The sequence below is a fragment of the Hyperolius riggenbachi genome, chromosome 2 (assembly GCF_040937935.1).
Source record: "Hyperolius riggenbachi isolate aHypRig1 chromosome 2, aHypRig1.pri, whole genome shotgun sequence".
NCBI classification, from domain to species: Eukaryota; Metazoa; Chordata; class Amphibia; order Anura; family Hyperoliidae; genus Hyperolius; species Hyperolius riggenbachi.
In genome coordinates, this window is record NC_090647.1 from 95113783 (window position 1) to 95126963 (window position 13181).

Below are 13181 nucleotides of genomic sequence, written 5' to 3' on the forward strand. Positions count from 1 at the left end.
ACTGCTAATTGTCCCTTAACAGGGCTCACAGTCGAAGCTCCTGTCCACAGTCCATGTCCAGTTGTAGGGAAAATCAATTTACTTACCCATATATTGTGAGAGGAAACTCTTGGAAATGGGAGAACCCACAAACTCAATGTTTGTACTTGTACTACTATAGTTCAATAGTAGAATTCAAACTCAGGACTCTAGTGCTGCAATGTAAAAAAACTTTCCACTTATTTACCAAGGCTACCCATTCCACCCAAAGAGCATATTTCAGGCAGTCATCTGTTTCACTAATGCTTCCTGGTGATTTCCCATTATTGAAACCTCTTACTGCAATCAGGCTTCCCAATATATGGGCATCTGCTGTCCATGGTGCTGATTCTGCATATTAGCAGAAAAAGCATTGCTAGGTATGAGTCTACTGTTGCACTAAGACAGAAGGTGTTTTCAATTATTCAGTCGTATGTGAGCAGGAAAGATGTCAAATATGAATAAGCAAATATGCTTTTTAATGAGGGGGCTTTGTAAGTTTTCATCTTCCTATTTTTTTTAATACAGAATGGCTGTGGTATTGTTGCTTGAATATTGCACAGTTCTGTTTCGGGGCTGTTTGGCTGAAAAGTGCAAAATGTTCAGAATTTGAAAGGTTTTGAATCTGAACTTCAAAGAGGAAAAATTCCAGTTGTTTGTTCCCTGGAGTGCATCTACCAGTCAAATGCAACAAAATGCCCCAGAAAGCCCACCAATTCTTGAGGAACATGTGATTTGAAAAGAAGAGGGGGGGGGGGGATATGTAGAGTTCTGCTTTTTTATGTCACAGAAACAGTTCTCCACACTGTCTTATGGTGAGTGATGTACCCGGGCTGCCACTTACAATCCCCCCCTATGTAATTGTGCGCTCTGGACTTCTGGTCACACAAGAAGTTGAGGACAAAGCAATTCAAATGTTAGTTTTGAACCTCAACACTCCAAAAGTGCCAAATATGGTTATAAACACAACTTAACCTAAACTTTTGACCCCAGAGACTAGATGAAAACAAAATGATAAGCTGTATATCAGGTGTTCGTATAATATTAGGAGGCAGTGACCAGACAGTGTTTAATGTTCCACCGCTCCAATCTATTCTTGAACCATTGACATTTTTTATCTGTCCCTTGTGCTCAGATGTGTCTCTCTGCCATGCAAGAGTGATATGGTTTATAATAAGTTATCATTGACAGTTATGTTAAAATACCTCTGAAGAAAAAAATGTCAATTGCAGCCCTGGATTTTTAGCCTATACACATGGTTACCTCATCACATCACATCACATCATGTTTAGGTATCCTTTATCAAAATTGTTTGTTTTGAAAAGCATTTGAAAATGAATTACCTTAATAATCTCTATAACTCTGGTCCCCCATTGCCACTCGTGGACCCTATAAAGATTAAAAACAAGAGCTTGTTAGCAATATGATTGGGGTTGTATGCCTCCTTAAAGGACTTACGAGGCCTGTTTGCTAAAAAAAAAAAAAAAAGAAGATAGATACCTGTGCCAGTTTGTGAGGCACGGAGGACGCCGTCCGCGCCCTCCGTGCCGTTCCGCCGGGTCCCCGCCGCCCCACCGGAGCTGGCCGCGGCTGCGCAGTCCACATAGCCGCGAGTGCGGCTGTGCAGCTCTAAGGCCAACCCCCCGATCCACGCTACAGGAAACAGCCTGTTACATGGATCGGGGGGTTGGCCTTAGAGCTGCGCAGCCGCACTCGCGGCTATGCAGACTGCGCAGCCGCGGCCAGCTTCGGTGGCCATCTTTGTGAAGGCTGGAGAGACCGACCCGGGGCGTGCGGTCGGGGGACTTTCGGGGGGATACTAAGCGGCGGGGACCCGGCGGAATGGCACGGAGGGCGTGGATGGCGTCCTCCGTGCCTCACAAACGGACACAGGTATCTAACTTTTAAAAACATTTTTTTAGCAAACAGGCCTCGTAAGTCCTTCAAGCATGAGAGCACTGAGCAGCACCTGCACAAGTACAGCCACGCCTGCCCAGTAGCACGGCCACATTCTTGCCAGAAGAGGAGTGTGGCCCCAATCAGCATGAGGGTCTCGAGCAGTGCCCAAGGACCAAAGGACAGTGCAGGAAGCCTCTTCAGTGCTTTTCAACCTGTGGTACGCGTACCAGAGGTGGTACTTTCTTACTGGCTAGGTGGTACGTGGTATGCTCTGGGGAGATTAAAATGAAGTGTGAGCTGGTCAGGAGATCAAAAGAAAAAGTGATTTAGGGCTGGTCCAGTGCCTGGTGTAATTAGGTTTGTTTTTGTTTAAGACAATGTAAAGCCAAGTACCCATGGGGGTACAATTGTAGCTGTCGCCGCACACGGGAGCGTGTGCGCGACAGTTCGGCGGCAGTTCGGCGACAGCTCGTCGCCAAATCCCTCTGCATCCACACGGCAGCAGAGGGATTAGCAATGCGGCGGAAGCTGTCGCCGAGTTTCCTCCCCCCCGCCGGAAGCTCCGTGTGGTGTGTATGGGTAGCTGTCGCTAGCCCGCATACACATGCGGGGCTAGCGACAGTTCCGGCGAGGTTGCGGCGACGACTGTAGCCGGCGATTGAACATGTCAATCGCCTGGCGACAGCTCCGACGGGCGACGGTTCGGGGCGCGCGCATCATACACACGGGGGAACTGTCGCCGCAACACGCGCGTGCCACGCGGTTGCGGCGACGGCCGTCCCCCGTGAGTATGGGCCTTTAAGCACTAGTCTAGATAATAAAAGTGCAATTACAGAGCAATGAGAGAGCAAGCTGGTAAATCTACACAGCATGATACAGAGTTTGCCTGGAGGGTCTGTGGGAAAAAATCTGTCTGGTCTCTTCCCAATGTTATAATGACTGCATGTGTGGATAAGGTTGAAAAGTTTTTGACAGTCCCTAGACTCCAGGAGGGCTACTTGTAGCTTGTGTGAGAGGCTGGCAGTGACAGGAGTCATATTATAGGCAAGTAGCCTCTGTGTAATGTGGGACTGCAATACAGCTCCGCTCCATCTCAGACTATTCTCAGTCTCCCTACACTCCTCCTCTTTCTGGGCTAGTGCAACGCCAAAATCGCAATAGCAATCACTAGCAATTTGCGAGTGCGATTTGTGAAGCAATTTTCAGAGCGATTTTTGAATGAATCGCTCCAAAAAATGTTACATGCAGTTTTTTTGTGATTTTGATAAAAACAACAATGCTGCTGTGAGAACACCCTCATAGTGTAACATTAGCCAATCGCTTTTCAAATCGCTGGTGATTTGAAAAATGCTCAGAAGCACTGTTGGTGTGCACAGCCCTCCCTCATTCACCTTTGTTTCTCCCATTTCCCCTAGTGCTGACTGTGTCTTCTTGTCATACAGGAAAGCTAAATAAAAGTGCAATTCTGGTGAGGCAAATATCTGCTTCCCTCTTTTTCAGCTTTTCCCCCCCTCTCACCTCACTGTTTTCCCCTTCTCTGCATAAGTATTTCTACGCCGCCAGTGAGCTGGGCGCAGGGTGAGCCGAATGACGGCTCTCCCTGCTGCCACTAAACTCCCCGGCGACGTTAAATACTATTCCCCCTTCGAGTCTGTACTTTACCTGTCACACTATCCCTTGAATTTTCTTGCTGTATTTCCACATTGGCACCCCACGTGACTACTGGCATATACGATGTGTGGTGCGCGTGTGACGTCATTTGGGCTGATGCTTTCATAACAGGCTTCTAGTTTGTGTTTTCCCCCCAGGCCAAAAGGTCCCAGTCCTCCCCTGGGGGGAAGGGAGATGAAAAATAAAGTGTCTGCCAGGGTGGTTGAGGGGAGATAAGGAAAAGTGAGGGAAATAGGAGGAGAGCAGCAGGGTCTCCAGGAGTGTTCCTTCCTTTCTCTGGCTGGTTATTTGCCATATCGTGCAGCAGGAGGGGTTCGTACGTGCCGTTCGTGAGTGCCCCGACAACAAGGAAGGCTGCAAGGTAATGGAGAACAAGTTCTATATTTCTATATATAGTATATTTGGAAACATTTAAAAAATGCATAATTATATTCCTGGTTGGACCTGATTCTAAGGCACAACCAAAAGGAAACCATGATCAGTGTTTCACCATGTTCATAGAAACAATTCTTATCCTGTGACCTAGTTCTAGATCAGGGCTTTAGAATCTACAGTGTGGTCAGTGCACTGTGGTATAAAGTTTAAGGGCAGATGCACTGTGAAAAGATAATGTGTATTGGGGATAATGTATATAGGGCTGTATGGAAGATGAATACCTCTACTAAGGTGGCACCCTGTGTCTTTTGCTGGCAAATGCTGCGCCAGCACATGCGTAGTAGTGCACAACTTGCTGAGAGAGACCTTTCAGGAATCCCCCCCCCCCCCCCCTTAGAAATCCTGGGTTTTTCCCTGGAACCAGCACTTAGCCCGGGTGTCCCAAAACAATTCACAGCTATGCAAGTGTGTGTGTGTGTGTGTGTGTGTGTGTGTGTGTGTGTGTGTGTGTGTGTGTGTGTGTGTGTGTGTGTGTGTTCTGCATATTTATATCCCTTCAGATTGTAAGATTGCAAAGACAGCCCTTCTTGCTACATAATTTGTTTATTTGGTATGATCTGAAATAGTCACTAGCTAGCACAGAAGTACTTTTATAAGTTGCTTTTTTAAAAAAAATGTTTTACCTTGGTACAGCATATACGGTATCCAGCACTTGGTGTAGCAAAACCATGCATGCATGTACGTATATATGTGTATGGATGGAAAACAGTTCAATGTGGTGGTCCCCAGTTTGAATCCCAGCCAGGGCTTTATCTGCACAGAGTTTGTATGTTTTCCCTGTGTCTGTGTGGGTTTCCTCTGTGCACTGCAGATTCCTCCCACATCCTCAACACATACTGTTAAAGGAACATTTTCAATGTTTGCCTTTTTTTCTGATCCCCTTTAACCACTTCACCACTGAGGGGTTTTACCCCCTGAGCACCAGAGCAATTTTCACCTTTCAGCGCTCCTTCCATTCATTCGTCTATAACTTTATCATTACTTATCGCAATGAAATGAACTATATCTTGTTTTTTCCGCCACCAATTAGGCTTTCTTTAGGTGGGACATTATGCCAAGAATTATTTTTTCTAAATGTGTTTTAATGGGAAAATAGGAAAAATGTGGGGAAAAAAATAATTATTTTTCAGTTTTCGGCCATTATAGTTTTTAAATAATGCATGCTACTGTAATTAAAACCCATGAAATGTATTTGCCCTTTTGTCCCAGTTATAAAACCATTTAAATTATGTCCCTATCACAATGTTTGGCGCCAATATTTTATTTGGAAATAAAGGTGCATTTTTTTCATTTTTGCGTCCATCCCTAATTACAAGCCCAGAGTTTATAAAGTAACAGTGTTATACCCTCTTGACATAAATATTTAAAAAGTTCAGTCCCTAAGGTAACTATTTATGTATTTTTTTTAATTGTAAATTTTTTAATTTTTTTTTAATTACAAAAAAAAAAAAAATGGGGAGTGTGGGAGGTAATGAGTTAATTTTATGTGTAAAAGTCATTTATTTGTATGTGAAAAATGTGTAGGGTGTAGTTTACTATTTGGCCACAAGATGGCCACAGTAACTTTTTGTTTTAATGTGACCTCCAAGCTTCCTTCCGGAAGCTTGGAGGAAGTATAAGGAGGCTGGACACGTGAGTTTTTTCTCACAATGATCGCGCTGCCCATAGGAGAGCAGCGGATCATTGCGGGGCTTAGATCAACGAACGGGAATGGATTTTCCCGTTCATTGATCTCTGGGCGAGCGGGCGGCGGCGTGTTTACTAGCGGCGGGCGGCGTGTTTACGAGCGGGAGCGCGGACAGCGTCAGGAACGCGGAAAGTACGTATTTCTCCGTCCCTGGTTGTTAAAGGATGGAAAAAGGGGCGGAGAAATACGTACGCGCGGGGGTAAAGTGGTTAATAGACAGAAGGAAGTTAGTAATGACACATAGATTTTTTTTTTTTTTTTTACTTCCAATGTCACTTGATCAGATCTTACATATGCAGTGCTAGGAGTGGAGTCACTGATGGGTGACTGCTCTGCACAGCAAGCAACAAGATTAGAAGTTCTCTGCCCTGTCTCCTGCTTGGATAGACAATTCACACTATGATGGGGGCTGGCAGCTCTATATAGATATTCATTGAATGGTTTACCTTGTACTCATACTGTGCTGCATGATCTGGTCTTTCTTGTATTCCCGTATTGTCATATTGCTGTATGTCACCCCTAATATTGTCTGTAACCTAAACTAATGTCCAGCGCTGCATAATATGTTGGCGCTTCAATAAATAATAATAATCATAGCATTATTATTATTAAATGTACATATTTTGTTTTTTTTTACTTATTGAGTTGTTAACATCTTGCGAAATCACAGGTGGTACTTGAAAAATTTCATGCGATAAAAGTGGTACAATTTCTGAAAAGGTTGAAAAGCCCTGCTCTATATGATCCAGCGGCTTCCCTCTCCTTAGATAAGTACTGTATGTGTTTCTGAAAAGCTTTGTGTTCTCTTTAAGGAACTGGCCTTACTTTTGAGTGGGATGGACTGTTTTTTATATAGTAGTATTGTGGAAAGATAATGACTTTCTTAATTCGAGTGGATGTTAGCAATGTGTTATATTTCTACTGCCACTTTGAGTAGAGTGAATATGGCCTTTTTTCTTTTTTTTGACCCAGATGAACCTGCAGAGTATTTAAATAATCCTACAATAAATCATTGGGATAAAGATTCGGACAATTTGAAACTAATAAATAGTCTTAGGAAAAATAAAAAATGTAATGAAACGAATCTGCCCCATCAGTTTAGGAAATCAAATCCCACTTCTCAGTAATTGTCTCTAGTAATGATAAGAATTTTGTTTTAAAGATAATCTTTAGGATCACTAAGACAGCCTGATTTGTTGTGGATTTGCCTTTCGTGTGGATTTAGAGTTTGCTAGATTATTACATTATTATTCATTATTACAAATTTGTCAAAGTTAACTTTAACTTAACCTATTCTCGATACACTTTTACTATTCTGACTCAGTGAGGTATGGAAGTAACTGTGTCAGAAATAAATAAAAGAAACTATATATGCAGCAATTTTTGCTCTCTTTTTACATTGAATGCCTAAAATATTACAATTATCTTTAATTGATTTAAGGACTAGTTTAATTACAAAATAAAGCATGTTGGAAATAAGGGACATATTTGTTGAGAGTGATTTACATCAAGTCAATTAAAGTCTTTTTCCACTTCAGTAGCAAAGAGTACGCATTCTACTAAAGGCCAATGTAAAAACATACAAATAAGAAGTACATTTCTTCCTGAGTAAAATGAGCTATAAATTACTTTTTTTAGTAGAAATCTGACTGAACTGACAGGTTTTTGACTAGTCCAACTCTTCATGGGAGATTCCCAGAATTGAATTTATTATTTACAAAAGCACTCCCTGGAAAGGTTCTATACAAAGATGCAGGACTTCCCCCCCCCCCCCCCACACACACACACACGTTGCACACTATTCTGGCAGTTGGACAGAGCAACTGCCATTCACTAAGTGCTTTTGAAAATAAAGAAAACCCTGAAAAACCCCCATGAGGAGATGAGCTAGTCCAAAACCTGTTAGTTCTATCAGATTTCTAATACCTACTGCGAGTGACAGCAACATAAGAGAAAGGTAATTTATAGCACATTTTACTTATAGCACAATTTACTTTTTATTTCTGTGTTTTGATGTAGTGATCGCCATAGTGGTCCTTTAGTAATATCTTGAGGATATGGAGGAAATTGATTGATGATGTTGACTAAGATTTATAGTAAAATTTTATGTCAGTAGAAAAGTGAGAACTTCTGGAAAGTTGTTTCTGAAATAATTAATAATAACTTTAGCAAAACCATCAGGTTAGTTGGATTTTCCACTGGGGAGCAATGTTATATCTTCCTCTAATTCATAGTCTTCTATGTTCTTTTGCAAGAGCTCTATCTGAGTTGCTGTTTGTGAAGCCTGTCTCAAAATACACTCTGATCTTCTGTATACTCTTTGATTTCTAAGAGTCAGATTCATTATTTTTCAAGCTGTAAATGTTAAGAGTAGCGATCAATAAGAAACGTCTTGTATTTTAGAAGCAGAGAAGACCAGTTTATCCTTGTTATCTTATAGCTGGGATATGTTAGACGAGTCATACATTTCTTTGATGGTATAAGCAACTTTCCATGTCTTGATTCAGTATACCAGTGTTGAAATTTCAGAAAACAGAACATCTTATTGCATATTTTTTTTTCCAACAGGGCTTCCAATTACCTTTTGAGCCCAGGTAGTTCTTTAAAAATGTAACTAAAGTTTGTTTGTGGGACAATAAGACAGACATTTTATCCATCAGACTTTATAAAGTGGGCCACCATTCATTAGAATTTTCAATAGAAGTTTGAGTTTTCATTTAAAAGAACAACCTTTAAAGGGATACTGTAGGGGGTCGGGGGAAAATGAGTTGAAGTTACCCGGGGCTTCTAATGGTCCCCCGCAGGCATCCTGTGCCCGTGCAGCCACTCACCGATGCTCCGGCCCCGCCTCCGGTTCACTTCTGGAATTTCAGACTTAAAAGTCTGAAAACCACTGCGCCTGCGTTGCCGTGTCCGCGCTTCCCCCGAAGTGACCAGGAGCGCACGGCGCAGGCACAGACCATACTGGGCCTGCGCAGTACGCTCCTGGTGCCATCAGCGGGAGTGAGGACACGGCAACGCAGGCGCAGTGGTTTTCAGACTTTAAAGTCTGAAATTCCAGAAGTGAACCAGAGGCGGGGCCGAAGCATTGGGGAGTGGCTGCACGGGCGCAGGATGTCTGTGGGGGACCATTAGAAGCCCCGGGTAACTTCAACTCATTTTCCCCCGACCCCCCTACAGTATCCCTTTAAATATTTCTATTGGTTTCTTTATTTTTAGCTTAATTGTGTTTGAAATAAAAGTTTGTTTTCATAGGTCTGGTGGTAGCAACTGTTTGTGTTACTGAGTGGTCCGATTTTGGAAAAGGAGTGTTATCACTATCAGATGAATTAATGGAATTATTTACAACTAGTAAAAAAGCCTGCCCAATAAAAAATGGGCGCTAGGCTACGGGCGCTCCCCCTCACCCCCCTAGCAACGCGAGCACAGAGGTGTCCCACTCACCCGTCCTCCACCGCTGTTTGCAGTATATGCACACAGGGAGATGTTGCTTGCTCTGCTGTTAGAAAAAGCTGTTATTTCCCACAATGCAATGAGGTTCACAGACAGCAAACTGTCAAGTCTGGAAGCAGGGGCACACACACACACAGGGACAGGACGCAGAGACACAGGGGTTTTATTATACAGGATTGAATTAATCCATGACTGGGAAACATTCAGATTTACAAAATAAAAAATGGGCTATGTGCAACCAGAATGACAAACTGGGAATTATATTATGTAACTCTTTGCCATAGAAAAGCATCTTAACCCTTTAATTCCCTCTGGTCGGACTAATCTTTTCTTGCTCCATAAGGGCAAGGACTGGCAAGTAAGGTGGAGTCCTCAGGATGGGGATTCTCTCCTTAGTAATACCAACACACATAGCTTTTAACATTAGAGAATACCTTACAAAAGTGAAGTAGCAAGCAAACTCTACAACCCTCCTTGCAAAGCACAAAGCACACTTGTCCTATTTATTTTTAAGGACGGTTATTTCTCATCCTTTGCACCCAGGAGGAGTTGGGGTAATAGTATGATGGGAAATTATGGTACTAACTGGACACTCCCTTTTTAAGCAGGTGAGCAAACCACTCCCACTCATGTAACCACTCATGCTAATTGGCTAACATTGGATAGTAGTCTGTGTTCTTTTTTTTTACGTCTTTTTTGCTCAACTACTATACTGCCAATGGCCCCACCTATTATGAACCATGTTATATGTAAAATATAATTTCAGATTTTCCATGACTATTATTAAAATGTTTTAGGGAAACTCCTCCAAAATGACTGTTCATTCTTTAACCATTTCAGCCTGCAGGTATTTTTCACCTTATGGACGAGAGGAATTTTCACCTATCAGCACTCCTCCCATTCATTCCCCAATAACTTTATCACTATGTATCACAACGAAATGATCTATACTTTTTTTTTTCTGCCACCAATTAGGCTTTCTTTGGGTGGTACATTATGCTAAGAATTATTTTATTTTAAATGCAATTTTATGGGAATAATAAGAAAAAAATGGAAAAAAATCATTATTTTTCAGTTTTCAGCCATTATAGTTTTAAAATAATTCATGCTACCATAGTTAAAATCCACACATTTATTTGGCCATTTGGCCCAGTTATTGCAACGTTAAAAGTATTTCTCTAGTACAATGTATGGTGGCAATATTTTTTGGGGAAATAAAGGTCCAATTTTTAAGTTTTACATCCATCACTCATTTTAAGCCCTTTATTTAATAATTATATGCCCTCTTGTCATAGATATTATTTTTTTCCCCTTAAAGTCAGTAGGTGTGTTTTACTATTTGGCCACAAGATGTCCCTGCTGAGCAAAAAACCTATTAGCGTACTATGTACGCTAATAGGATACAATGTATCACTACATTGTAACTAGGGGAAGTGACGTAGGCTTCCATTGGAAGCCTCCGATCACAGTGGCGGTGGGGAGTTTATGAATGGCAACGTTGTTTCCATTCATAAGCTTAACGATCGGCTGCGGAAACCAGCAGAAATCAGCGGCTGTATGTAAAGAATAAACACTGTTTTTGAGCAAAAACAGTGTTTATTCTCGGCGGACATGCTCGGATTGGCACAGGGGACTTTTGTCCCCTGTAGCCAATCCTCCCTGCTAGCAGCAGCAGCGCGATCACAGGCATCTGCCCGCAGGATGGCTTGCAGACCCCCCAAACTGCAGGGACGTGACTAGCGCGTCCCTGAAGCTCACGTCTGCGCGGCTGAAATGGTTAAAGAAAGGTACTTTTTTTAGAGATTTCTATGAGACTGTCAAGTTGCTGTTTATTGAAAAGGTATAATTTAGGCTTTAACAGAAATGGCAGTAATAATGTAAAATCGACTTTAGTTATTGGAATGTCCTGGAGGAAAAATGTTACGGCAAGAATACAAATTATGATCATCTTCGGATCTGAACCTTAACAGAACATCCAAACTCCACAAACTAAAATAGTGATTTTAAACCTTACTACAGCTCTTACCTTTTCTCAGTGGTGTTTACCAAATACTCCCCTGTTCAGGTTAATGGCATCTACCCCTGAATGCATATACAGTGGGATGCGAAAGTTTGAGCAACCTTGTTAATAGTCATGATTTTCCTGTATAAATCGTTGGTTGTTACGATAAAAAATGTCAGTTAAATATATCATATAAGAGACACACACAGTGATATTTGAGAAGTGAAATTAAGTTTATTGGATTTACAGAAAGTGTGCAATAATTGTTTAAACAAAATTAGGCAGGTGCATATATTTGAGAACCACAAAAAAGAAATGAAATCATTATTTAGTAGATCCTCCTTTTGCAGAAATTACAGCTTCTAAACGCTTCCTGTAGGCTCCAGTGAGAGTCTGGACTCTGGTTAAAGGTATTTTGGACCATTCCTCTTTACAAAACATCTCTAGTTCATTCAGGTTTGATGGCTTTCGAGCATGGACAGCTCTCTTTAACTCACACCACAGATTTTCAATTAAATTCAGGTCTGGGGACTGAGATGGACATTCCAGAACATTGTACTTGTTCCTCTGCATGAATGCGTTAGTGGGTTTTGAGCAGTGTTTAGGGTCGTTGTCTTGTGGGAAGATCCAGCCCCAGCGCAGCTTCAGCTTCATCACTGATTCCTGGACATTGGTCTCCAGAATCTGCTGATACTGAGTGGAATCCATGCGTCCCTCAACTTTGACAAGATTCCCAGTCCCTGCACTGGCCACACAGCTCCACAGCATGATGGAACCACCACCATATTTTACTGTAGGTAGCAGGTGCTTTTCTTGGAATGCTGTGTTGTTTTTCCTGCATGCATAACGCCCCTTGTTTTGCCCAAATAACTCAATTTTAGTTTCATCAGTCCACAGCACCTTATTCCGAAATGAAGCTGGCTTGTCCAAATGTGCTTTAGCATGCCTAAAGCAGCTCTATTTGTGCTGTGGGGGGAGAAAAGGCTTCCTCTGTATCACTCTCCCATACAGCATCTCCTTGTGTAAAGTGCGCCAAATGGTTGAACGATGCACAGTGACTCCATCTGCAGCAAGATAATGTTGTAGATCTTTGGTGCTGGTCTGTGGGTTTACTCTGACTGTTCTCACCATTCGTCGCTTCTGTTTATCTGAGATTTGTCTTGGTCTGCCACTTCAAGCCTTAACTTGAACTGAGCCTGTGGTTCCATTTCCTCAATATGTTCTTAATTGTGGAAACAGACAGCTGAAATCTCTGTGACAGTTATCTGTATCCTTCCCCTAAACCATGATGGTGAACAATCTTTGTCAAGCTCCGACTCCAGGCCTGTTTTGACTGCACAGACTGGAAGGCCCTGGAAGCGCCAAACTTGGACGATTGGGCAGATAACGTTGCCTCATACATCAGGTTCTGTGAGGACTCCTGTGTACCATCCAGGTCCTTCAAGGTCTACCCGAATAACAAGCCGTGGTTCTCCAACAAACTACGGCAACTGCGGAGGCACAAAGAGGCGGCACACAGATCCGGCAACCAAGAGGATTACAGGAGGGCGAGGAACGACCTTAAGCGAGAACTGAAAGCCGCCAAAAAGGAGTACGCTGAGAAGTTGCGGCACAACCTGCGCTCAAATGACCCACGGGCTGTATGGAAAGGGCTAAAGGCTGCCACAAACTACAAGCCTCCCCCCTTAACAGGCACCACCCAGCACTGGACTAGCGGAGGATCTTAGTAAATTCTACTGCAGGTTTGAGGGTCAGGCAACACCTGGGGAGCACCTAGCAACAACCACTCCCCCTCCGGGCCCTACAAACGAAGCCACAGACCAACTCTCCCCCTTGGTGGTGGAAGAGACCGAGGTCCTGCGCCTCCTGTCATCACTTAACACCAGGAAAGCCTCTGGCCCCGACGGCGTGTCCCCTGTCTGCCTGAAAACCTGCTCTCAGCAACTTGCTCCTGTCCTCTCCTCCATCTTTTCTAGGTCACTAAAGGAAGGCAAGGTCCCCGCATGCTTCAAAAAG

General features: G+C 42.8%; 1 long non-coding RNA gene across 6 annotated transcripts in view; it reads right to left on the reverse strand.

The window, feature by feature from the left end:
* Positions 1-9225, reverse strand: part of LOC137543972 (uncharacterized) — a 151005-nt gene extending 141780 nt beyond the window's left edge. For all 6 annotated transcript variants that reach the window (XR_011025685.1, XR_011025683.1, XR_011025687.1 and 3 more), the window contains exons 1-2: positions 9155-9225; positions 1362-1407 (exon numbers count right to left, since the gene is read on the reverse strand). This is a non-coding gene — a long non-coding RNA (uncharacterized lncRNA). The remainder of the gene's footprint in view (positions 1-1361; positions 1408-9154) is intronic.
* Between the last annotated feature and the right edge of the window lie 3956 nt (positions 9226-13181).